The sequence below is a fragment of the Pristis pectinata genome, chromosome 21, assembly GCF_009764475.1.
Source record: "Pristis pectinata isolate sPriPec2 chromosome 21, sPriPec2.1.pri, whole genome shotgun sequence".
Lineage (NCBI taxonomy): Eukaryota > Metazoa > Chordata > Chondrichthyes > Rhinopristiformes > Pristidae > Pristis > Pristis pectinata.
In genome coordinates this window covers 33,191,648-33,219,081 of record NC_067425.1, presented here as the reverse complement: position 1 = coordinate 33,219,081, position 27,434 = coordinate 33,191,648, and the positions used below count along the sequence as shown (strand labels likewise).

Below are 27,434 nucleotides of genomic sequence, written 5' to 3'. Positions count from 1 at the left end.
CCTTTCAGGATGTTCATCCTCTTGGCTAGAAGTACTACACCGTTTCGGCCTCCATTCAAACCTCAGAGTTCCCTCTCTTGTTGTTTGTCCTGATTATAGCTCATGAGTCGCAGGTGCCTCACCCACTACTCTAGATTCTTGTTGTTCGTCTCTCTCAGTGCCAGTACCTGAGCTGGTGCAGCATGGAGTCAGATGTAATGGCAGAGTATCTTGGCTGAAGCAGGAGCCTCCATGAACTAAAGAGGATTGTTTGCTTGGGTCCACAGACTCCTGGCTGTCAGACTCTTCATGTGGATGCTCAACTTGCCTCTCTAATACTTCCTTCTCTTTGTCTTGCTCTTATGAGGGAGCTGTATCTCTCCTGTGTTTGTCCAATGTTGTTTTTGCTGCAGTAACAGAGAGGGCGAGAGAGGGCGAGAGAGGGCGAGAGAGGGCGAGAGAGGGCGAGAGAGGGCGAGAGAGGGCGAGAGAGGGCGAGAGAGGGCGAGAGAGGGCGAGAGAGGGCGAGAGAGGGCGAGAGAGGGCGAGAGAGGGCGAGAGAGGGCGAGAGAGGGCGAGAGAGGAGAGGGCGAGAGAGGGCGAGAGAGGGCGAGAGAGGGCGAGAGAGGGCGAGAGAGGGCGAGAGAGGGCGAGAGAGGGCGAGAGAGGGCGAGAGAGGGCGAGAGAGGGCGAGAGAGGGCGAGAGAGGGCGAGAGAGGGCGAGAGAGGGCGAGAGAGGGCGAGAGAGGGCGAGAGAGGGCGAGAGAGGGCGAGAGAGGGCGAGAGAGGGCGAGAGAGGGCGAGAGAGGGCGAGAGAGGGCGAGAGAGGGCGAGAGAGGGCGAGAGAGGGCGAGAGAGGGCGAGAGAGGGCGAGAGAGGGCGAGAGAGGGCGAGAGAGGGCGAGAGAGGGCGAGAGAGGGCGAGAGAGAAGGTTAACACAAAAATACAGCGTAACTATGTGGTTAGCTGAGGAAAGGATTGTAGTGTGGATGAGGGATCACTGAGCAGCCTATTAAAATGCTCTTAGCCCTGTATGGGTGTGTTTGGTAACTCCAAGAGCTTGTGGCATTTCTGGTACTTTGCCTGCAAAAGAAAAGCAGAGACAGTCTTTCTTTTGACTTCTACATCTCCCTCTCCCTGAGAACCCTGGGGCACACTCCATTGTCGCAGTATCATCCCTGTATTTCATTGTCAAGCCAGTAGTGTCTGCCCCTGTGACATTGAAGTGGCCCTTTTTAGGGTTTAACCCACGCTTTTTGGCTGCTGAACAAACACCTGGCAGAATATTGAAAGTCACACTCTTCCTTTTTCATTGCACTTGTCATACATGGCACCTTTTCACATTTCAAACTGATTTCTAAACACCGGCAATTGAATTTAGCAATCGAAACATCTCCATAATTGTTCATATTAAACATGCTATGATGTATTAACATTATTTTTCAGCCATATCCATTATACGGGCAAATCTATGCAAATGATTTCAGTTGAGACATATGGCTAAAATTTGTCGAAAGCACTTCATCGCCCACACTTGCCGCTGAAGTGTATTTGGAACCTTGAAGTGTATTTGGAACCTTGAAGGTCCAGGACTTGTTCAGCAAGAACCTGCCTTGCTTGACATAATCTAATCATGTAGGTGGACCAGAACAAGCCCTGCCCATGAAACAAGTGACAGATGGCAATCCCATACCCCCAGGTATGCCATCTGTCATTCCTTTGAATAGTTCTGAGTGCCCCTTACATTCAGAAGCCTTTTAAAAAGACATCAAAAATCAAATAAACAATATTCTAAATATGATTAAAAACAATTTAAATATTAAGTCACCTAAATATATTTAAAACACTTTTAAACGATTAAAAATTAAAGCAAACACAAATAATTAAAAATAACAATTTTATTCTTACCATTCTGCCTTGCAACATTAAAATCTCACTTCAAACGAACGGTCTTATGGATCTTTCAAAACTGGCATAGGTTCAGTGAACAGTTTCTGCAGGGGATTCCAGCATGTTTGTGGTCTTCTGATGGACTCCATACAGAACCCACAGGTGGATTGCAGCTGGGAAATTGCTAGCAGAGCCCAGCCAACAGGTTTGGACTAACCAAACTTTCTGGCACTTTTGAAGGGTAAATCCTGGCAATTCAACACAGAACTGCCAGCATGTCCCAGGAGGTTTAGGCCCAGTGTCATCAGGGACAAGCAGAAAATCTGTGTTGTTCTTTCACATTTGTCTGAGAGAACAGATAAGCCCCTAATTCAAGGTCTCAGCTGAAAATTTCACTTTTCTCAGTACAGTACTCCCTCAGCACTACATTGAAGCATCATACTAACTTTTGTGCTGAAGTCTCTGGATTGGTCTTGAACACATGATTGTGTGTTACCAGTGAATTGCAGTTGTAGTTGCAATAATGCTTGAAGAATGCTGTAAGTTTTCCATTCAGTCATGGAAAGTGTGTTTGATGCAATAGTACATCCATTTAAATAAAAGGACTTTGGTGACATAAGAACACTATTTACCTGCTTCACCTCTGGTAGGCTGAACTTGCTGGATGAACATGGACCCATTCATCAAGGTCCTGCCCGGTGACAGACCTTGTACTATGCAGGCAGGGCCTTGCTGAATGGGTCCTTCACGTTCATCCAGCAAGTTCTGCCTGTGAAACAGCTGACAAGGGAAAGTCATGCCCTCAGCTTTATTATCTGTCAATTTTTGGATGCCCCTGACTTTATGAAGCTATCCGTCTTGCCCATTTCTTAACCTTCAACAACTACTTCAAAATCAACTAGTACTGTGGTACCCTACAATACTGCCATCTCACAATGAAGTGACGATCCCTTCAGTCAAAATACCATGCCTTCATTTCTCTAAACTTTGCAGAGCCACGTTTTCACTTTTTTCTTTATAGTTAAATGAAGAACAATAATCAAATTCCCTGTTGATTTTACACAGGATTGGTCTGAATGCCACAGCTCTCTTCATGTCCACAATTCATAACAATGGTGTACATGGCTTCTTAGCCTTGTGTTCCTTCTAATGAATGCCTATTGACAGGAATGAGAGGAGGAACTAAATGGTGTGCCTACTAAATTTAGTGCTAGGAACTGGGTGACTATTCTGCTTCAACACACAACCTCGATGGAGTGCTTGGCCACAGTTACAATACCAAATCTGTAAATGAGGGTATAGCCATTCTAAATGTAAATTGTTAGAAATTTTTGGGCACTTCACTCCTTGGCCCAAGCACTTGTTCCACTCAGAAGATACTCTTCCTTTAATAATCTGCACCACAAAGATCTGGTTCCCTGACCTCAGTAGCTGGGTATCTTTACAACACCCTCCAGTGAAGTCACCTGTACTATAGAAGGAGCCTTAGAATGCTAACCCTTTTCTGGAGCCAGCAGTTCTTCTCTATATCTTACAGTCTCCAAAATCTGATGTCTTTTGAATTCCTTGGAGTGGTCTATTCTTCAACAGGGATAAGGATCGTTCCAGAGGTCAGCCTTATCCCTTTGCTTCCTCAGTTTTTCACAGAAGAATCCTCCTTCTCATGAGAAATGAAATAAAGACAGGGTATAATGCACTGAGAAATGAGTTCTGTGTCAGTAGCATAGGCTGACAAGGGAGGTTGTCTCTGCCGATGAAGTCAAGTCAATGAGCAGACAAAGTTCAGAGCAAATGACTGAATGTGAAAGATAATGCAAGTTCCTATTTTCCTTGTTGAGAAGGATTACCTGCCATCCTCCAATCTGCTCCTTTTGACAAAGCTGGGGAACAAGTATAAGGCAAAGGTTCTCAAAAGTTGATGTTTGTAGGTCTCTGCTATTCTCTCTCAGACATACTTTCTGATTCAATATTAATTCTATTATGATTTTTAAAGAATATTTGTAACTTTTTCATTTATGGACTTTGAATGAATTATAGCTAGCAATCAATGTATCTGAATTCCTACTTTCATCCTGAATTGGTAAGTCTTCCTAAGGCCAGGGTTAATGACCTCTGCAAAGTTACAGAAGGCACAAGACTTCGGGCACTGGGGGTAATCTTTGGTTAAGATGGAAAGAAAGTGGCCCATGTGATACAAGATCCACACAGAGGTCCTGACTCCCAAGGTCCAACCTGGACCTGGTCAGATCTGTCCATTGTACTGAATGCAATTTCAACTAGCAGCTTTAAATAGCTTTTACAAGGCAAATGGCTGTAATAAACTCTTACCTTCCCCTGCCTTCCTCCTGAATGTTACTCTAGTTAGAAACAAGCACATGGACTGGAACTTGAGGAACTTCCAGATAAAGCTGATGCTGTAAAGTGGTTTTTAAGGGGAGAAAATGTGTCCAGTTTCTTAACTTTGTTGGGAGGGAATTGTTTGCCCTCTAAAGATTAAAGTGTGAGCAGCTGGATTTTTGATAAAATGCTTACCTTTATGTTTTTTTTAATAGCCTAGTGCATTGCCTTTGGAGTTTAACTGGAAGATCTCATATTATATTTTCTTTTTCTTGTTTTACTTACTTGATATAAAAAGTCCACACTTTCAAGATTACAGAAGGACAGTTTGCCATCCTCTGCTGCCATTGGGATATACTTCTGTACGGTGGGGCTGTGTGGGCCTATCCACAAACTGTCACTTGGGATATAACACTGGAAACTTTATTCCACATTCACATCCCTTTGAATGTGTTTGCAATGCCCAGCACCTCCCCATTACAGCAGGGACTAGAAAGTCAGCGCAGCCGGCAACATAACCCAACATCCAGCTCACAACCACAGCCAGATTCCCATATGGATCAGAATATTTAAACTAGCTTATTCTCTCATGGAGCATGGATGTTACTTATACTGTAGACAATTTTTTCCCCGATCTTTATTTGCCCCCTGAACTGAATAGCTTGCTAGTTAATTTGAGGCACAGTAAAAAGTCAACCAAATTGATGGATCTGGAGTCACTTATATGCCAGAATGAGGAAGGCTGGCAGATTTCCTTTCCCAAAGGACATTAGTGAAGCCAGTTGGTTTTACAACAATCTAGGAGTTCCATGATCATCATTACTGATACCAGATTTTTTTATTTAATTACCTCAATTTAAAGTCTCCCACCAGATTCAAACTCGATATCTCCAGATCAGTTGTAAAGACCTCTGGATACCAGACCTGTAACATAGCTGTCATGTTAGTAAACCACACTGTAGCATTCCAACAGAAGGTGAAAACTTCCAAAACATTGTTCAAAAGCTAAAGCGACTCAGAAAAATCAGTAATAGAACTACATCTTGTGGTGAATATGGCACACTACAATGTAAGGAATATGATCAATGAGCTCTGAGAGCTTGTCCCTATAAAGGGCAAAACACCTCTGGCAGGATCAGTGGGATATAGCTCCCAGGATTGCTGATTCATATTATGAACTTGCTTTGTGCCACTTGGAGAGAGGTGAACTATTGCTGAAAATTGTGCTAAAAACATACTTTATTTCACTGCTTAGCATACCTTGTGTCGCCATCTCCATCTGATAACAAATCAATCAAAAAATTACCAAGGTCTTAACTATGACTAGATTGGCATCCTATAATTGTATAATATAGGGTATGCTTTCTGGAAGATCTATTTTTTAAATATTTACATAAATAAAATATTAGATAATTAAAGGGCAGATGTAGTTATTAAATTAGAAGGTAATGATTTTCTATGTTTTTCTTTACATGGCAGTCCCTGTAGTCCATAAGTAATTTGCTGTGTGACCAGCTTTGAGACACTGTTCACAATATGATGAGGTGCAGCTAAAATTGTCTAAACAGTCTGCTGAGTTCCTCCAGGACTTGTGTATTGCTCCAGATTCCAGCATCTGCAGATTTTTTCTTTGTGTCTGTGTTAACAATCATAACATCTTAAATTTATATAGCACCTTTAACATAGCAAACAAAAAATTCCAAAGCATTTAAATAAAGCAGTTAAAGTATAAATTGACATCAGTGCACATAAAGGGAAAATGTTTTTCTTTGACACCAGTGCCAGAGTAGCATCAAAGCTCAAAATTCAGACACTTCTACAGACTGTCAACCCCCCTGCAAAGTAAGTGCTTAAAGCACACATTTTTCCAAAACTTGCATTCTGTCACAGGTCTCAACACCTTGGAAAGTGCCAAAATACTCTACAGCCCATGAAGTATCTCCGAAGCATATTCATGATTGAAATGCAGCAACAATTTTGCATTACAGCAAGGACCCACAAACAGTAATGTGATAAAAGATAGACTGATAGGTTTTTGGATGTTCAGGAAAACAAAGGATATTGGGTTCATGGAAGAGCATGACATAGAAGTAAAAGATCACTCCTGATCCTATTGAATGGCAGAGCATGCACTGGGGGCTGAATGGCCTTTTCCTGATCTTATCCTTTATATTTTTTGTTGCTCTAAGGAATGCCTGAAGTATATTTGTCAAGACACACAGACAGCTCTCCAGCTCTTTTCTAAAACCTGCCAGGAAATCTTTGACATTTACACCAGACCAGATCATTGGAAGGAGATTTCTGACAATGTAGTGCTCCCTTCATACTACATTAAAGTGTCTGCCCAGATTTTACGCTCAAATCTCTGTAGATAATCTTGGACCAGAATCTTTCTAACTCAGTGGCAGTACTGACTGTGATGAGTTAACATGACTCTGTTAACTCGTAGTAGATCAGCATTAATGGTGAAATGATGACTAATCACAGTATCAACATCAATTCTGCACTGATCCACATGTATCATTTGAAAGTTGGATCACTGGATCCTGGATGGTTATTGCCCACACATCATTATGGTCAGCATGGACATGGTGGGCCAAAGGGCCTTGTTCTGTATACCGGCCGTCTCTGGATAATGGATGGATTCTGCGTTTACAGATGTCCATAAGTCAATTTTTGCCCATGTCAGAAAATACACAAAATCACTTGATATGGTAACCACACCGCCACAGTATTATAATGAATGGCATCAAAAGCACATGACTGATAAGAAAGAACAATTAAAAGTGAAGAGAGAGGAAACTAGTTCTGCTGTTGTCGGAAGGAACATATGTACGTATGTCAGACTTTTGAATTTAAAAATATTATGAAAGCTCATTCATAGGTATGGATGTCCATAAGTCAGGTAGTCGTATGTGGGGACGGCCTGTACATGGCTTGAGAACCTTTAACAACCAAATGATTCAAACGGCATCTGCAGCACATGCATCAGGAAATGACATACCTTCAGTGGAAAGTTAGAAAGAGCAGAACTATCAATGGCAACCTGCACCCCACAGCCAGCCAGCAGGTTAGAAATTCATTTAATTTCACATGCATTAAATGTGCAGTTCAGTAATGGCTGTGCATATATTTGATTTTCAAAATTTGATTCCATTGAAGTCAATTTCCACCCTTGAGTGCACGACTGCCAGCCCACTACAGCCATGCTTCTACATAGACTCGTGTGGAATACACTGAGCTTAAATGGTAAAGGCAAAAACATTGAGAAGCAGTTGGAAGCCACAGTGACAAGAATGATAATATGTCTGACTGAATTAATTGTAATTGACCTCCTTACAGACAATGATCTTGTGATATAATGTAAGAAGACCTACAATGTGCTTATTTCAAAATTTATAATGTTACCCACCCCTCAGGTGCAGACAGCATTTACATTCTGCACTAAAGCAAGATAACCACTTGTTATGCATGGTTCTGGCTGATAAAAGGATGAGGATCATGGGAAAAACTCAGTGCTTTAATGCATCATGGAAAAACTGCATCCTTTTTTCGTAGCATTTCCCTGAGATTATCTGCACGTAAATTGAGGAATAGTTGCATCAGTGAGTTTTGTGACATTATGCCTCCACCATTCTGATTCAGAGATTATTTCACATGAATCCAAATAGAAATCCAAACGAGAGGGATTGGCAATTGTACATCTAGAAATGGAAACTGTAAAGAGATCTCGAGAACAGAGTGTAACATCACAAGCTCATACTAATCATCATCTGTTGCTTTAATATGTTTCCTGTGTCAAAAGTTGCCACGGGATAGTTAAGAAAGATATGTTCCAAATGTTTGCCATAAAGAACGTAACGACAGTACAGGCCCTTTGGCCCACTGTACTTCTCCACAATCTGCCTCCCGATCTGCTCCTCAGTGTCTCTGCTGCTATTGGAGGGTCTGTAGAATACTCCCAATAGAGTGTTCGCTCCCTTCCTGTTTCTGACTTCCACCCACACTGACTCAGTAAACGATCCCTCCAGGACGTCCTCCCTTTCTACAGCTGTGACACTGTCCCTGATCAGCAAAGCCACTCCCCCACCTCCTTTACCGCCATCCCTGTCCCTTTTGAAACATCTAAACCCCGGAATATCCAGCAGCCATTCCAGCCCTTATGACAGCCAAGTATCTGTAATGGCCACAACGTCATAGTTCCACGTACTTACCCATGCTCTGAGTTCATCACCCTTCTTCCTGATACTTCTCGCATTAAAGTAGACACACTTCAGCCCATCCAACTGACTGCAATTTTGCCCTTTCAACTGCCTATCCTGCCCCACAGTCTTTCTACACACTACATCTACTTGTACACTAAATGCACCAACCTCTAACCTATCACTCGGGTTCCCATCCCCCTGCCAAGCTAGTTTAAACCCTCCCCAACAGTTGTAGCAAAGCTGCCTGCAAGAATATTGGTCCCCCTCCCAAGGTGCAATCCATCCCTTTTGTACAGGTTGTACCTTCCCCAGAAGAGATCCCAATGATCAACAAATCTGAAACCCTGCCCCCTGCACCAAACCCTCAGCCACGCATTCATCTGCCAAATCATCCTATTCTTACCCTCACTGGCACGTGGCACAGGCGGCAATCCAGAGATTACTACCCTTGAGGTCCTGCTTTTCAGCTTCCTACCTCGCTCCCTATATTCCCTCTTCAGGACCTCATCTCTTTTCCTACCCATGTCATTGGTACCAATATGTACCATGACCGCTGGCTGTTCGTTCTCCCCTTCACAATGCTGTGGACCCGATCCGAGATGTCCCAGACCCTAGTACCTGGGTGGCAACATACCATCCAGGAGTCTCTTTTATGTCCACAGAATCTCCTGTCTGCTCCCCCTTACTATTTGAATCCCTTGTCACTACTACTCTCCTCCCCTTCTGAGCCACACAACCAGGCTCCTGCAAGGTGAACCTCACAAGCACAGAGCGTCACCTCTTTTCAACGCTCGCTCCAACTCTGCAAGGTGAAACTCACCTTGTGAGAGGTTAGAATTCGGGCAACAGTTGGACGCTGACAGAAGTTTTTTTAAATAAATGAAGATATTTAAAATGTTTAAGCTTTATTGATGCAATGGTAAATGTCAATTTCATATTGATGAAAGTGTATTTGTATCGATAATAACAACATTAATAAATCAACCATCAGACCAACCTTTTAACATGGAGCAGACAATTTTGGGTGGCTTGAGGTCCCCAATATACCAGTGGTATACCTGTTTTTCAGGGGAACGGCCACAGGGGTACTCTGCACTAACTGCTTATTCTCCATCCTTCTCCTGACAGTCAACCAGCCACCTGCTTCCTGCAGCTTAGGAGTGACTGCCTCCCTGTAGCTCTTACCTGTGAACTCCTCATTCTCCTGTAGGAGCCGAACGTCATCCAGCTGCAGCTCCAATTCCCTAACACAGTCTGTGAGGAGCTGCAGCTGGATGCACCTCGTGCAGATGTAGCTATTAGGGAGACTGGAGGCCTCCCAGAAGTCCCACATCTCACAAGATGAGCACACCATTGACCCTGGAGCCATTCTAACTACTCTAGCCTGGCAGGAAAGGAAAAATCAAAGAAAGAGAGAAACTTACCAGAGACTTACCTTCCACCTTCCACCTTCCACCTTCCACCTTCCACCTTCCACCTTCCACCCTCCACCCTCCACCCTCCACCCTCCACCCTCCACCCTCCACCCTCCACCCTCCACCTCCTCTCACCAAAGCCTCAGTCCCCCACTCTAACACTGATCCACTCCGAAATGGCTGCTCTGTTTGACCCTACCTTCTTTTTATTGGCTGCTGTTAATTAGCCAATCAACTATTAACAATTTGCAAATGTGCCTCTTTTAGACACTTTCAAGGTGAAACTCACAAGCACAGAGACTCGCCCTTTTTCAAATTTCCCGCTCCAAATCTCGCTCCAACTCCTGACTCTGCAAGATGAAACTCACCTTGTAAGAGGTTAGAATTAGGGCAACAGTTGGACGCTGACAGAAGTTTTGTTTTAAATAAATGAAGATACTTAAAATATTTAAGCTATATTGATGCGACGGTAAATGTCAATTTCATATCAATGGAAGTGTATTTGTATCAATAATAACAACATTAATAAATCAACCATCAGACCAACCCTTTAACATGGAGCAGACAATTTTGGGTGGCTTGAGGTCCCCAACAAATCTCAGACCAACAGGGCCTGTGGATAAACTGGACAGTGATGGTGGTGCCGTGCAGTCGTGAATTTTATCCCATGAAGTTATTTTTAAAAAATCAAATCCTACGAAGTCTAGTTTTCTAAGACCTTAGCAGTCTGAGGATCAGGAGAAATTGCGGATATTGACAGCTGTGGGGTCGCATGTAGTGAAGGAGGGATGGGCTTTATAGAAAAATCAAAAAAACTGCCAATATTGAAAAGCTAAAATAGAAACAGAAAATTCTGGAAACACTCGGTATGTCAGGCAGCAACTGTGGAAATTGAGACCCTTCGTCAAAACCAGAAAAGAAAGAAAAGAAGTTAGTTCTCAGCAGTAGAGAAGGTAAGGTAGGGATGTATAACAAAGGGAATATGTCTGATAGGGTGAGACCAAATGGGTTAGTGGGAGCAGTTACAAGTGCATAATGCTTCTTTGTCTGTGAGCAGTGAAGTTTTGGGACATGCCCAGTGAGTGGACAAACAGAATAAAATGATGACCTGTAGAAAAGGCCCATTCTGATATAGATGGATAGAAAGAGTGAGGTACCTAAAGTTGATGATTTTGATATTCACTCTGACAACTGCAACATGCCCAGAATGAGGAGGAGGTATTGTTCCTCAAGCTTGTGTTGAGATTTCTTTTAACAGTGGAAGAGGCTAGAGACAGATATCTCAGAGTGGGAGTAGGATGGAAATTAAAGTGCAAAGCAACCAGAAGCTCAGGGTCACTCCTGCAGACTGAATGCAGGTGCTCTGCAAAGCAGTTACCCACTCTGTGCTTGGTTTCTCCAACATAATCACAATGTGAACCTGCATGCAGTTAACTGGATAGGAAAAAGTGCAAGTGAATCACAGCTTCACCTGGATGACTGTTTGGGTCTCTTGATGATGGGAAGGGAGGAGATGAGAAAACTGATGTTGCGTCTCCTATAGTTGTAGGGAAAGTCCCACCAGATGAGGAGTGGTCGGTAGGGATGGAAGAGCAGATCAGGAAATTGTTAAGACCCATACAACAATACAGGCCCTTCAGCCCATCATGTTGTGCTGACCTTCAAACCACTCCTAAGACTATCTAACCCCTTCCTCCCACATATCCCTCTATCTTAAATTCCTCCATATGCTTATCTAACAATCTCTTGAACTTGACCAACGTATCAGCCTCCACCACCACCCCAGGCAGCGCATTCCATGCACCAACCACTCTCTGGGTGAAAAACCTCCCTCTGACGTCTCCCTTGAACTTCCCATCCATTACCTTAAAGCAATTCCCTCTTGTATTGAGCACTGGTGCCCTGGGAAAGAGGCGCTGGCTGTCCACTCTATCTATTCCTCTTAATATTTTGTATACCTCTATCATGTCTCCCCTCATCCTCCTCCTCTCCAAAGAGTAAAGCCCTAGCTCCTTTATTCTCTCCTCATAATCCATACTCTCCAATCCAGGCAGCATCCTGGTAAATCTCTGCACCCTTTCCAACACCACCTCCACATCCTTCCTATAATGAGGCAACCAGAACTGGACACAGTACTCTTAAGTGTGGTCTAACCAGAGTTTTGTAAAGTTGCATCATTACTTCGTGACTCTTAAACTCGATCCCCCAACTTATGAAAGCTAACATCCCATAAACTTTCTTAACTACCCTATCCACCCTCTGCTCCTCCACACTGCCCAGAATCCTGCCATTTACCTTGTATTCCGCCTTGGAGTTTGTCCTTCCAAAGTGTTCCACCTCACACTTCTCCGGATTGAACTCCATCTGCCACTTGTCAGCCCAACTCTGCATCCTATCAATATCCCTCTGTAAGCTTCGACTGTCCTCCACACTATCCACAACACCGCCGATCTTTGTGTCGTCTGCAACTTGCTAACCCACCCTTCCACCCCCTAAGGGAACACCCCAATAGGGAGCAATCCGTTTGAAATGCTAAAAGGGGAGGAGAGGGGAATATGTGTTGGGTGGTGGAATCTTGTGGGAGCTGGTGGAGATTGTGAAGGACAAGGGGATAAGTATCTAGGAAATGTGAGACAAGGACAATTACCTGTTGACTTTGAGAGAGCTTAATAAGCAAAAGGAACATTACCCACCACACCTGTTTGACTTCAGCTTTAAGAGAGAACACCCAAGCAGAGGATCACTGAAATTTTGTCAGATGTTAGAGTAGCATTGCTATTGAACTGCATCAGGTAGGTTTAAATGTGAACTTTTTTCATGACAATTTAATATAAGACTTTAAAATTTTGTCTAAATTCTCACTGGAATTAGCAAGCAGAGGAAGATATACTAATGATTACCGTTCCTTTCTGAACACTGTACCCAATCCATAAAAAAATGGAAAATGTTGGAAAAAATCAGCAGGCCTCCGAGAAGAGCAGTTAATGTTTCAGATCTGGGACCCTTCATTAGAGTTAAGAATTAAAGAAAAAGGTTTAAGTAGTAGAAAAGGTGGGGAAGGAAGATGGATCGAACAAAGGAAATTTCTTGATAAGGTGAGAGTAGATGACCTAATGTGATAGTTAAGGGGCAGTGAGGATCCAATTGAGCTTCATTGTCTGTGTAATGTGTCGTTGAGTATATTCAAGACAGTGATTAAGAAATTTTGGAATAATAAAGGATATAGAGTTAGTACAGAAAAGTGGTGCCAAGACAACTACTCAGCTCTGATGGCAGACCAGGCATGAAGGGTTGAATTACCAACTCCTGTCTCTATTTCCATTGTTCTAATGCTTAAAAGGGCAAGGAATTGTAAAAAAAAAATTTAAAAGAAGTAAAGGCCCACAGAGTTTGCTGGATTGGTTCTCATGGTTTACTATTAAATTTTTCACTCAGTCTGTGGTTTGTGGATTTTCATCATGTTACCTGCATTAGTGCAAATAGATGATGTCGGAGCAAGGGCAATGGGGCAGCTTCACTGAATGGTGGGACCTACACTGCATTTTGTCAGCCAGTGAGAATTGAGAAGTAAGGGGAAAATAGATTCAAATCAGGTAAAAGCACAAATAAAGAGAGGGAAGGGAAAACTGGATTGAACGAAGAAGACAAAGGAATATTGGTTTATTGGTTTATTATTATCACATGTGCTGAGGTCCAGTGAAAAACTTTGTTTTGCATGCCATCCATACAGATCATTTCATTACATCAGTTCATCGAGGTAGTACGAGGGAAAACAATAACAGAATGCAGAATTAAAGTGTTACATTTACAGAGAAGGTGCAGTGTGGGTAGACAATAAAGTGCAAGGCCATGACAAAGTAGATTGTGAAGTCAAGAGTCCATCTTATCATGCAGGGGGACTGTTCAATCATCTTATAACAGTGGGATGGAAGCTGACCTTGAGCCTCGTGGTAAGTGGTTTCAGGCTTTTGTATCTTCTGCCCGATGGGAGGGGGGAGAAGAGAGAATGACTGGGGTGGGTGGGGTCTATGATTATATTGGTTGTTTTACTGAGGCAGCGAGAAGTGTGGACAGAGTCCATGGAGGGGAGGCTGGTTTCTGTAATATGTTGAGCTGTGTCCACAACTCTCTGCAGTTTCTTGTGGTCTTAGGCAGAGCAGTTGCCATACCAAGCCGTGATGTATCCAGATAGGATGCTTTCTATGACGCATCTGTAAAAATTGGTGAGGGTCAACGGGGACATGCTGAATTTCTTTAGCCACCTGAGGAAGCGGAGGCGCTGATGCACTTTCTTGGCCATGGCGTCTACGTAGTTGGACAAGGACGGGCTATTGGTGATGGTCACTCTTAGGAACTTGAAGCTCTCAACCCTCTTGACCTCAGCACCGTTGATGTAAACAGGAGCATGTGCACCGTCCCCCCCTTCCTGAAGTCAATGACCAGCTCTTTTTTTTTTGCTGACATTGAGGGCAATGTTGCTGTCATGACACCATGCCACAATAGTTTCCTGATTATCTCGAGATGAATTGGATCTTTGACTTGATGATGCTGTCAGGCTCCAAGTAGGAAGATGCTCTGAATTCTGCCAGCTTGTTTTAATCACTGACTCTTTATACTTTTACAAGCTTCGACCATCCTTGTACATGATACCATATTGGTAAATGCAGCAAATTAGATAAATGTATAAAATCTGTCTTGACGCACTTCCTTTCCATGAATTCGGGATTCTTAGATGTGAGATGTCCTTGAATTGAACAGGAATGCAAGTTACAAAGGTGGCTGTTTTCTGCTGTAGATTATGCAGCAGTGGTGATGATACTAGAGCTTAAACATGTGGCATTGATAATGGTGTTACAATGACATAAATCACACATCGGTACTTTAAGTGCAGAATATTCTGTGTACCCTGGCTACACCTGGAGGCTGTCCAACTGTTTCTCAGCAAGGTGACTGCATGCAGCAATCTCAATGGAAAACTTTTTCTTCTGCCTTCATTTTCAAGCTCTTGCCAGCCAAAATGAAGAAACTTACCCATTAAAGGGTTTCAGGTTTAAAAGGAAAAAAACTGATAAACATCCTAACATTCAACGAAATGAAAGGAATGCAGTCTCCTTTGTTATAAGTCTTAACCTCAACCAGTTGTTAATCATATATTGTATTTCATTGTCTGCATCCTTTGAAATTACATTGATTTTGACGCTGTTGATATTTAATATTACAGTACTACAGCAGTGAAGGAACATTTCCATGGCATAGTATTCCTAAAATGCTATACAATTTTAAGATTAAATGTCTCGGGCCTGAACGTGCTGGGATGAGAAATTTAGTTTCAATGCAGTTCTGGTCACCACGCTGTAGGAAGGATGTGATTAAGCTCGAGAGGATGCAGAAAAGATTCACAAGGACATTGCTGGGACTGGAGGGCTCGAGTTAGGGGAGACTGGATAGGCTTGCATTGTTTACCCTTGAATGAAGGAGGCTGAGGGGTAACCTTATAGAGATTTATAAAATCATGAGTGGCATAGATAAGGTGGATTGAGAGAGTCCTTTTTTCCCAGGGTAGTGGAGTCTAAAACTAGAGAGTATAGATTAAAGATGAGAGAGGCAAGATTTAAAGGGGACCTGAGGGGCAAGTTTTTCACACAGAGGGTGGTGGGTATATGGAACACACTGCCAGAAGAAGTGGTAGAGGTGGGTACAATTACAATGTTTAAAATACATTTGGACAGGTACATGGATAGGAGAGGTTTAGAGAAATATGGGCCAAACACAGGCAAATGGGAGCAGCTCAGGTGGGCACCTTGGTCAGCATGGACCTATTGGGCTGAAGGACCTGTTTCCGTGCTGTGTAACTCTATGACTGTATGACTCCTGGAGATGAAGGTACCAGCCGTATAAAAACGTTTGCATTAGAGATTCCCAACACTTGTGACTACTTATTTACCGGGCAAACAGTTATAATGTTTACAGTGATGTAGAACGCCCGAACACCTGCTTGCATTACATTAATTTGATTTAATAAAGTTATTGAGAGACACCTCATGTGTTTGCATTTGTGGACAATTGGCGGTCTAATTGGTCACTTGTCTCATCTGATCTGCATTCATTCCACATCAAATGAGCAAATGAGAAGTTGAAGTTCAAAGTCGAAATTATTTCACTTTCCCAATTACATCCAATTTCTGTTCACACACAACGTTAGCTGGAGATTTCTACCGAGTATTTTTTCTTCCTATTTCCACCCAATATTCCCAACCCTCAGCCTTCAGAATTCCCACTGCTGAGGTGGGGGAATACTGCAGAATGTGGATTCTCCCATTGCTACCAGTAGTTATGCCCAGACGGGCAATGAGAGTAAAGTTCCATCAAAATGTGTCACAATCTTCAGACAGCTTTTCCAATCAAATGCTTGGAGGCAAATTATGTCCTTTTTATGTCCTGAAAAAAATAAATATTAGAGAAACAAAGGACTTCAAATGCTGGAATCTAGATGAAAAACATTATGATGCTGGAGGAACTCAGCGGGCCAGGCAGCATCCTTGGGGAAAAGCAGGCGGTCAACGTTTCGGGTCAGGACCCTTCTTCAGGACCGAAGATAGGAAAAGGGGAAGCCCGATATATAGGAGGGAAAAGCAGAGCAGTGATAGGTGGACAAAAGAGGGGAGGTGGGGTGGACACAGGGAGGTGATAGGTAGATGCAGGTAAGAGATAGTGAGGGGCAGGTGCGGGGTAGGAGGGGAGAGCAGATCCGCCGGGGGATGGGTCAAAGGTAAGAAGAGAGGAAAAAAAGGCTAGGAAAGGGAAGGAGAGAAGAAGCCTGGTTGCAGGGGGTTGTTGTGGGGAGGGGGGTGGGGATTACCTAAAGTGGGAGAATTCAATGTTCATGCCATCAGGCTGCAAGGTTCCAAGACGGAAATTGAGGTGCTGTTCCTCCAGTTTGCACTTGGAATTCTCCCGGCAGTGGAGGAGGCCGAGGACTAACCTATCAGTGATAGTGTGGGAGGGGGAGTTGAAGTTACTGGCAATGGGGAGATGCAGGTCACAGTTTCGGACAGAGCGCAGGTGTTCTGCGAAACGGTCACCTAGTCTGCGTTTGGTCTCACCAATGCAGAGGAGGAAAAAAATAAATATTTTCTTAAAATAGGTGCTTCTGTATCCATGGTTTTGCAGACTCAGGCTGGTCTGGTATTCACAGACTCTGGAGTCCTACAGCAGAGCTGGTTGCATCTTCCTCCATCTTAGGTTTTGTGGCAGATGTGATTTGTTACCAATGGAAATCCCATGAAATGAGGTCAGCTGAGGACAAAGGCCAGTTAAAGACAAAAGGTCAGCCTACAGATAGTTAGGAGCATTTTACTGCAATCTGGTTGGTGTAACCTTTCTGGAAATTGCTGCTTTGATATATTATGGGCACTAAACTTACTCCGTGGAAAAGAATTGAAAATACCTTTGGCCCAATATGTCAAATATTAATTATTTTTAATGGTGTATAAACAGAGCATTGGTCTTTTGGGCACAGAATGGTCTTGAGTCACAGGAATTGGTTCAGTTTGTCTCAGGGTTATATTCTCATGGCAAACATTAGTCATCATATCTCCTGCATATCATTTGTAGATTATTTCATCATCAGGATTGACTGCACAATTGATGCAGGCTGTGACTTGCCGTGGCGTTGAGGTATTGGAGGAGAAAGGATTTACACAAAGTATCACAATGCAGCAATGTCAATCATGTTCCTATGTCTTGTTGTTTTGGAATATGAAAGCCCAATATTTATCTATCATATACCATACCATAAATTAATTTAATTTCTGTTAGAACTGAATCCATGAAGGCATCCATTTGCCTTTGAAACATTACTGCTCATCTTTCTTAAACACCATTCCTGTTCTACAAACACAAGCATACTTTGGTGACTAACTGCTAACTTGAGGACCAGGAAGACACATGTAATCCACAACACTTACTCACAGCAACCTTCTGATATAAAGTTTGAGTGTCTCAGTAAGATATTTATTGTGTTTAAACCGTTAAGAACATGTGCTCCCAAACTCCAGACTTCCCCTGGAATAAAAGCCATCAACTAAATCAGATTTCAGAAGTTTGTCATGGTCAAGCTGTAGTTTGAATTCTTTGTCAGTGAATATTTGCAAATTCTGCAACTCATTTCACTTGGCTGTGGATTGTGAACAATATTCAGAAATAATATCAATGACAAGGTCAACACGAGTCTCAACACAGATGTAGGAGGTAGGGAAGGTTACATTCTTTTAAAAATACATGATCAATCAATGTATGTGATTTCCTATGCAGGCTAATGAAGCCAGATGGTGCAGATTTCCCGAGGAGGTGGATTACCAAACGCCACTGGGAGTTCAGTGAAATGATAACCTTTCGTTAGGAGTTCGGTCAACAACCTGAAATATTGGAACATAGGACAGTACAGCACAGTACAGGCCCTTTGGCCCACAATGTTGTGCAGACTTATATAAACCTACTCCATGATCAATCTAACCCTTTCCTCCTACACAGCCCATAACCCTCCATTTTTCTTACATCCATGTGCCTATTTAAGAGTCTTTTAAATTTAGCTATTGTATCAGTTCTACCACCACCCCGGCAGTGTTTTCCAGGCACCCACCACTCTCTGTGTAAAGAACCTACCTCTGACATCTCCCCTAAACTTTCCTTCTCTGACCTTAAACGGATATCCTCTGGTGTTGGTCAATGCTGCCCCAGGGAAAAGGTGTTGGCTGTCCACTCTATCAATGCCCCTCATAATCTTATACACCTCTATCAAGTTGCCTCTCATCCTCCGTTGCTCCAAAGAGAAAAGCCCTAGCTCGCTTAACCTTTCCTCTTAAGACATTTTCTCTAATCCAGGCAGCATCCTGGTAAATCTCCTTTTCACCCTCTCTAAAGCGTCCACATGCTTCCTATAATGAGGCAACCAGAACTGAACACAATACTCCAAGTGTGGTCTAACCAGAGTTTTATAGAGTTGCAACATTACCTCTTGCCTCTTGAACTCAGTCCCCCAACGAATGAAGTCCAGCACACTATACATCTTCAACTTGCGTGGCAACTTCGAGGGATCTATGGACTTGGACCCCAAGGTCCATCTGTTCCTCCACACTGCTAAGGATCCTGCCATTAACCTTGTACTCCATCTTCAAGTTCGTTCTTCCAAAGTGTATCTCTTCACACTTTTCCGGATTGAACTCCATTTGCCACTTCTCTGCCCAACTCTGCATCCTGTTGTAACCTACCACAACCTTCTACACTATCCACAACACCTGGAATCTTTGTGTCATCTGTAAACTTACTAACCCATCCTTCCACATCCTCATCCAAGTCATTTATAAAAATCACAAAGAGCAGAGGTCCCAGAACAGACCACTAGCCACTGACCTCCAGGCAGAATACTCCATCTACTACCACCTTCTGCCTTCTGTGGGCAAGCCAATTCCGAATCCACGCACCTAAGTCTCCATGGATCCTATGCCTCATGACTTTCTGGATGAGCCTACCATGGGGAACCTTGTCAAACGCCTTACTAAAGTCCATATACACCACATCCACTGCTCTACCTCCATCAATTTGTTTTGTCACCTCCTCGAAAAACTCAATTGGGCTCATGAGGCACCTTCATTAAAAATGAAACCAGAAAATGCTGGAAATACTCAGCAGGTCAGGCCACAGGAAGAGAAACCTTCATCAGAGAGTCCTTTGTCTCTTTCCCAGTTCTGACGAAGGGTCTTCGACCTGAAGCATTAACTCTGTTTCTCTTCCCACAGATGCCTCCTGACCTGATGAGTGTTTCCAGCATTTTCTGTTTTCGTTTTAGATTTCCAGCATCAGTTTTTTTTGTATTCCCTAACCTGAAATATTACCTCTGTTTCTCTCCGTCTAAAGGCTAATTTAATGCATACATTTGACAAAGTCAACACAGTCTTTCTCTGGTATGACTATGAGATTTATGGTTTGAACAATTTTAATGCTTACCCCTATAACAGTTCACATTAAACCCAGGTACAGCTTTTGAGTATTGCTGAGACTTGGACAAATTTGATATATGAGGCCATACAGCTGATGAACTCATATTTTCCAACAGATTACAAGGTTATCCAGAAACATTAGATACATTTGTGTCTGAGTATCACGTTAAATAAATTTCTTATTGCTCTGTGCATCAGTAATCATGGATAATAAACAAACTGCTGGAGGAACAGCAGGTCAGGCAGCATCTGTGGAGGCAGAGGGATGGCCGACGTTTCAGCTCGAGACCCTGATCAGGACTGAGAATGTAGAGGGGCGATAACCAGTCGAAAGAGGTGAGAGGGAGGGGTGAGGTAGAGGCTGGCAGGAGATATGGTGCAAGGTGACACTACCAGCCTCCACATCCTTCGTCATTTCCACCAGCTGCAATGAGATGGCACAACTAGCCACATCTTCCCTTCCCCACCCCTTGCTTCTTTCTGCAGGGACCACTCTCTCCGTGACCCTGAATCAATGAAGAGTGCAGGAGGGCATGTCAGGAACAGTAGTCGGCATACCTCAGAATGAGGAATCAACCTGGTGAAGCCACAAGACAGGACTACTTGCATGACAAACTACATAAACGGCATGCAATGGACAGAGCTAAGCGATCCCACAACCAACAGATCAAATCTAAGCTCTGCAGCTCATTACATACATCCAGTCACGAATGGTGATGGACAATTAAAACAACTCACTAAAGGAGCAGTCTCCATAAATAGGCCCATTTTCAATGATGAGGGAGCCCAGCACATCAGTGCAAAAGAGGAAGCTGACTCATTTGCAAGAATCTTCAGCCAGAAGTGCTGAGTGGATGATCCACCTTGGCCTACTCCAGTGGTCCTCAGCGTGGTCGATGCCAGTCTTCAGCCAATTCAATTCACTTCACACAATATCAAGGAACAACTAAAGTCATTGGATACAGCAAAGGCTATGGGGCCTGGCAATAGTACAGAAGTCTTCTGCTCCAGAACTTGCTGTGGCCTTGCCAAGCTGTTCCAATACAGCTACAACACTGGCATCTACCCAACAATGTGCAAAGTTGCCCGGGTATGTCCTGTGCACAAGAAGCAGGACAAATCCAACCCAGCCAGTTACCTCCCCATGAGTCTACTCTCGATCATCATCAAAGTGATGGAAAGCATAATCGATAGTGATATCAAAAGGTATTTGCTTAGTAACAAGCTGTCACAGAAGCTCAGTTTAGATGCCACCAAAGTTACTCAGCTCCTGACCGCATTACAGCCTTGGTCAAGCATGGTCAAGAGAGCTGAATGGCAGAGGTGAAGTCAGAGTAATCGCCCTTAACATCAAGGCAGCATTTGATCGAGTGTTGCAAACAAGGAGCCCTGGCTTAACTGCAGTCAATGGGAAAGCCCTCCTCTGGTTGGAATCACATCCAGCACAAAGAAAGATGGTTGTGGTGGTTGAGATCTCAACCACAGGACATCTCTGCAAGAGTTCCTCAGGGTAATGTCCTCGGCCCAACCATCTTCAGCTGCTTCATCACTGACTTTCGTTCAATCATAAGTTCAGAAGTAAAGATGTTGGCTGATGATGGAACAGTGTTCAACACCATTCGTGACTCCCCAGATAAAGAAGCAGTCCACATCCAAATGGTAATTGATAATTAGTTTATTATTGTCACAAAGCTTTTGTTTGCATGCCATCCAGACAGATCATTCCATACATTGTAAGCACATTGAGGCAGTACAAAAGAAAAAAATAGAGAATGCAGAATATAGTGTTACAGTTACAGAGAAAGTGCAATGCAGGTAGACAAATAAAGTGCAAGGGCCATGTTGAGGTAGATTGACAGATATTATTGTATAAGAGGTCCGTTCAAGAGTCTGATAATAGCAGGACAGAAGCTGTCCTTGAGCCTGGTGATACATGTTCTCATGCTTTTTTGTCTTCTGCCCAATGGGAGACCAGAGAAGAGAGAATGACTGGGCTATGAGGGGCTCTTGATTGTGTTGGCTACTTTCCTGAGGCAGCGAGAAATGTAGACAGAGTCAACGGAGGGGAGGCTGATTTTCGTGATGGACAAGGTTGCGTTTACAACTCTGCAATTTCTTACAGTCTTGGGTGGAGCAGTTGCCATGCCAAGCTGTGATGAATCCAGATAGGGTGTTTCCTTTGGTGAATCTATAAAAATTGGTGATGGTCATCGGGGACATGCCAAATTTCCTTAGCCTTCTGAGGAAGTAGAGGCGCTGGTGTGCTTTCTTGTCCAAAGTGTCCACGTGGCTGGACCAGGGCAAATTTAATCCTAGGAACTTGAAGCTCTCACCCATTTCCACCTCAGCACCATTGCTACAGACAGGAACATGTGCTCTGCCCCACTTCCTGGAATCAGTGACCAGCTCTTTTGTTTTGCTGACATTGAGGGAGAGGTTATTGTCTTGGCACCATGCCACTAGACTCTCTATCTCCTTCCTGTACTCCTTCTCATCATTGTTTGAGATCCGGCCCACTACACTGGTATCATCTGCAAACTTATAAATGGAGTTGAGCAGAACCTAGCCATGCAGCAAGACCTGGACAATATCTAGGCCTGAGCTGATAGCTGGCAAGTAACATTCCTGCCACAAGTGTTGGCAGTGATGATGTACAACAATAGAAAATCCAGCCATTACTCCTGACATTCAATGGCATTATCATCACTGAATCCCCCACTGTCAGTATCCTGGAGGTTAATATTGACCAGAAACTGAACTGGAGGAGCCTTATACACAATGTGACTACAAGAGCACGACAGAGGCTAGGAATCCTGCGGCAAGTAACTCACCTCCTAACTCCCCATAGTCTGTCCACCATCCACGAGGCTCAAGTCAGGAGTGTGATAGAACACTCTCCACTTGACTGAATGACTGCAATTTAAACAACGCTTGAGAAGCTCGACACCATGTAGGACATAGCAGTCCGTTTGATAGGCACCCCATCCACAACCATTCACTAACTCCATCACTGACACACAGAGGCAGCAGTTTGTACCATCTACAGGGTGCACTGCAGCAACTCGCCAAGACTCCTTGGACAGCTCTTTCCAAACCCACAACCTCTCCCAGTCAGAAGGACAAGGGCAGCAGAAGCACGGGGAACACCACCTCCTGGAAGTTGCCCCCCAATCCACACACCATCCTGACTTGAAAATATATCACCGTTCCTTCACCATCGCTGGGTCAAAATCCTGGAACTCCCTCCCTAACAGCATTATTGGTATACTGACACCTCAAGGACTGCAGCCGTCAAGAAGGCAGCTCACCACCATCTTCTCAAGGACAATTAAATGCTGGTTTGGCCTGTGAACCCCACTTCCCTTGAATGAGAGAAAACACACAAAAGAAATGCCCCTGCTGATCTAATGTAAAACCTTATCTGTCCATCATCTACAATTCCATCTTTGCCTCACCAAAATCTTTTTTTCAAAGTTATCTACATTACTAGGTAATCTTATTTTCTTATGCACTTGCCTTTTTATTGTGGATTTCTGTATTTAGTTAAATTACAGTGCTGGCTGTTGACTTGATTATAAAACAGAGTTCAATTCCCACGTGCTTTGTAGTTTTTGCTGATATTGGTTCCATGGGGAAGGGAAGTTCCATTGATTCTCACGTGGCCAATACCTCGAATGGCTGGTCATTCATCATGCTTGACTTTATTATTCCTTCTCAGGACGGGGGTGTCACCTGCACAGCTACCCTTCTTTGTTTTGAGGTTTGATACAACTGAGTTTATTACTTGGCCATTTTGCAGTGTAGTGAAGAATCAATTCGACCGTGTCATGGCCACTTTTACTGACACAAGCATTTTATCTTCCATTTTATTGAAATGAGTTCAAGCTCCCATTCTCCCATCTTGGAGTTTAAACTCACAGTCTCTGGATTATTAATTTGGGAGCATAGCCAGTATTCTGTTCTACCTGTGTTCTAGGCCCAACTGTCTAAGTCAATTACAGCATTAGGGTTAGGGGCAGAGTTAGCATTCAAGCGATTGGTAAACGTCTTGGTCCATCTACCAAAATGATATTTGTTAAACAATCCAAAATGATATAAATTCCAGATTTTGATTGGATTGTTCAAACCATATGAAAGGATGACAAAAGTACCTGAAATGTTTTTATTCTCTCTGCATCTTATGCATCACTGTTTATAGTTGTTAATTTCTTCCTGGCTGTTGTCATGGTGATGTTCTGGGTGATTTATTTCCTTCAAGATAAAGTTACAAGTCTGTGATAACTCTCACACATATAATTTAAGAACTAGAGTTGAAAATCTTGTGATACAGAAACCTGTTTTGAAAATAATAAATATAAAGCCTGAATCAGTTGTGGCTCATAATCTTCTGTCGGTGCACGTAGGTTACTATCTACCATAATTATTGCTATTTACACAAAGTAAATATTAGTTGGTTTCAATCTGCAGTGCCCTGGAGGCCAATTTAAATGCAAGGAACAAGGAGCAAGACAGGTACAGAACAGATTAATATATCTTGTTAGGACCGAGAATCCAATCCAACAACAAGTGCCCTTTATTAAGGGCATGAAATGTTAAGTGACATTTAAAATAGACAACCTAGTGAAATTCTTACCTTTCCAAACCTTTTTTTCTGATGTGTTGTACAAGCAAACAAAATTTCACGGGACATCATTTAGTTTCATTATGGCCTAATTTAAAACAATACCAAGGTCAAAGTCCTATCAGCTACCTTCACTAACCACCCTCTGATTATGTTAACAGTGGGATCCTGGTAAAAGTGGGCCACTTCCCATATCTCAAGAGCAACTCTGTGGCAAAGGCAGACATCGATGGTGCATTCCACCGCTGCCTTCAATGCCCCGGCGCAGTGTTAGGTTGATTGAGGAAGAGGGTATTTGAAGATAAAGATCTCATGCATGGCATGAAACTAATGTTCTACCAGTCTACAGTGATCCCTGCCCTCCTATCCCCTTCTGAAACCTGGACTGCCTAGTGCAGGGAGCTTAAGACGCTGGAGAGATATCGGCAATGCTGCCTCTGCAAAGAGGATATGCATCCATGGTGAGAGGGGAAACATTCAAAAGGGGATGTGCAGGGCAGGTTTTTTGTACAGTGGTAGGTGCCTGGGAGTAGCTGCCGGGATAGTGGTGGAAGCAGATACCAACAGTGGCGTTTAAGAGGCTTTTAGATAAGCGCATGAATATGCAGGGAATGGAGGGCTATGGATCATGCCCAGGCAGGTGGGATTTAGTTTAGTTTGGCATTGTGTTCAGCACAGATATCGTGGGCTGAAGGGCCTGTTCCTGTGCTGTACTGTTCTATGTTCTGTTTTCTGTTCACTGCAAGAATAAGCAACCCAACTGCAGCTGCTAGAAATGTGAAGCAGGCAGAAAAATGATGGAAGCACTTCAACTCCTTCACTTTCTCCAGATCAAAGGTGTAGCTATGGGCACTCACATGGGCCCAAGCTACACCTGTCTTTTTGTGGGATACAGTAAAACACCAATAATCTGCTACACAACCATTTGGAAATCCCAATGGTTCAGTATCCAGCTCACCAGGTAATGTTTGCTGTGCTCCCTTTCGACCCATTGGAGCCCCTGTTCCTGCCCTCTCTCTCGTACATCAGGTCCCTGATTCCTGCACCCCCCACCCCTCCACGTACCTGGGTCCCAGTTCTCACACTCCCTGTCCATTCAACAGCACCCAGGTTCCCACACTCTTTCTAACCCATGAAGGCCCTGGTTCCTGTGCTCCCTCCAACACACCAGGGCCCAGATTCCTGCCCTGTCGTTCCACTAACTGGGACCCTGGTTCCAACACTCCCTATCCATTCACCCAGGCCCCAGTTCCCACATTCCCTTCCCACTCGCTGGAGCACTGGTTCTCATACTCCCTTTCCAATCACTTGGACTCCAGTTCCCTGGGTCTCTATTCCCTGTGCTGCGTTTCAACTCACCAGGAGCCTGGTTCCCATACACTCTACCTGGTTCACTGGAAAATTTATTATCAAACTGTGTTATGTCTTGAAGAAAGTGAATTAAAAGAGTGTTCAGGTATTAAGGTGAATAACATCCAATAGTCTGGAAAATCTGACAGTCTGACATCAGTAAAATCCCGAGCCTGCTGGATTATTAAAGTTTTGCTGTACGTGCAACAGTCTTGGATTCAGTCCTACTATGCCCACTCTCCCAACTAGTTTTCTGGTACAACGGTGACTGCATTGTTCCTGCTTCCAGCACTCATGTAGAACTCAGAAATGTCATCACTTTTCGTGCCGATTTCCATCCTGCTCTCACCTTCACATGCTCTGTCTCTGACTCTTCCTTTACCTTTCTGTATCTCTCTGTTAACATCTAAGGGGATAAGCTAGCCAGAGACTTCTATGTCTATCATGACTATACTTTCTCCCACACTGCCTCCTTTAAGGACTCCATTACATTCTCACAGTTCCTCTATCTCCATCACATTTGTTCTGATAATGACACATTTCAAATGTCTTTCATCTCCTGAACTGAGGCTTGTCCTCTACCATCAGGAACAAAGCCTTTGACCACATCTCATCTATCTTCTGCACCTCTGCTCTAAACCCTTCCTCTGGATAGTCCTTCCAGATGAAGCAGCAAATCACTTACATTTCTTCCAGTCTACTGTACTACATTCACAAGGTGACCTCCTCTATATTGGAGAAACCAAATACAGGTTGGGTGATTGCTTTGCAGAATGCCTATGTTCATTCTGCAAAAGTGACCCTGAGCTTCTGGTTGTCTGCCACATTATTTCTCCATCCCACCCTGTGCCCTCCCACACTGTTACAAGCGACCCATTGCAAACCTGAGAAACAAAACCTAATCTTCTGTCTGGCACGTTGTAGCCATCTTTAGGTAGCTCACTCTCTCCTTTACTGTGTGTATCGGAACTGGTCATATCCGCCTGCCATAATTTTGACGTAGTTTTCCTTATTCTATTTGTATAGCCTGACCTGCTGAGAATGTCCCACAGCCTTGCCATTTACACATATTACACAGACAAAGGGGAGTAATGTGCTGTTACCTGCACCCATCAATGCATTTGGTCTCATTCTACCAGAGGTATTACTTTTTCTGATCATCCACTTTCTCTCTTGCTGAAAACTAACTTGATTTTCTTCCTTTCCCAGCTCTTACAAAGTGTCTTGGACCTGAAACATTAACTGTTCCTCTTTCCACAGATGCTGCCTGACTGTTGAGTATTTCCAGCACTTTTTGTTCTTATTCCAGTGTCAGTATCCTGCCCCAAGCCCTAGTTACTCTCAGTCAGCTGTGTTGGGCAGGCCACACCTATTACGTGCCCAACACTAGACTCCTGAAATGGACACTGTATTCTGAGCTTTACCAGGGGAAGAGAGAGTGATCCAAGGATGCGCCCAAAGCTTTCTTAGAAAGGTAGAACATCTCACTAATTCTTGGGAACTTCTGGTCCATGAGGGCTCAAAGTGGAGAAGGAGCAGTTCGAATGGTACTGAAGGCTGTGCACTTGGAGCACATTGAGGCCTTGCATAAGTGGTGAAGGTTGCAGACCACAGCACAAACTACCCACCTACCCATCCT

At 43.5% G+C, this 27,434-nt stretch overlaps 1 protein-coding gene across 5 annotated transcripts in view; it reads left to right on the top strand.

Annotated features, from left to right (window-relative positions):
* LOC127581386 (serine/arginine repetitive matrix protein 3-like) overlaps positions 1–27,434 on the top strand; it is a 271,960-nt gene that overhangs the window by 60,282 nt on the left and 184,244 nt on the right. The window lies entirely within an intron of this gene.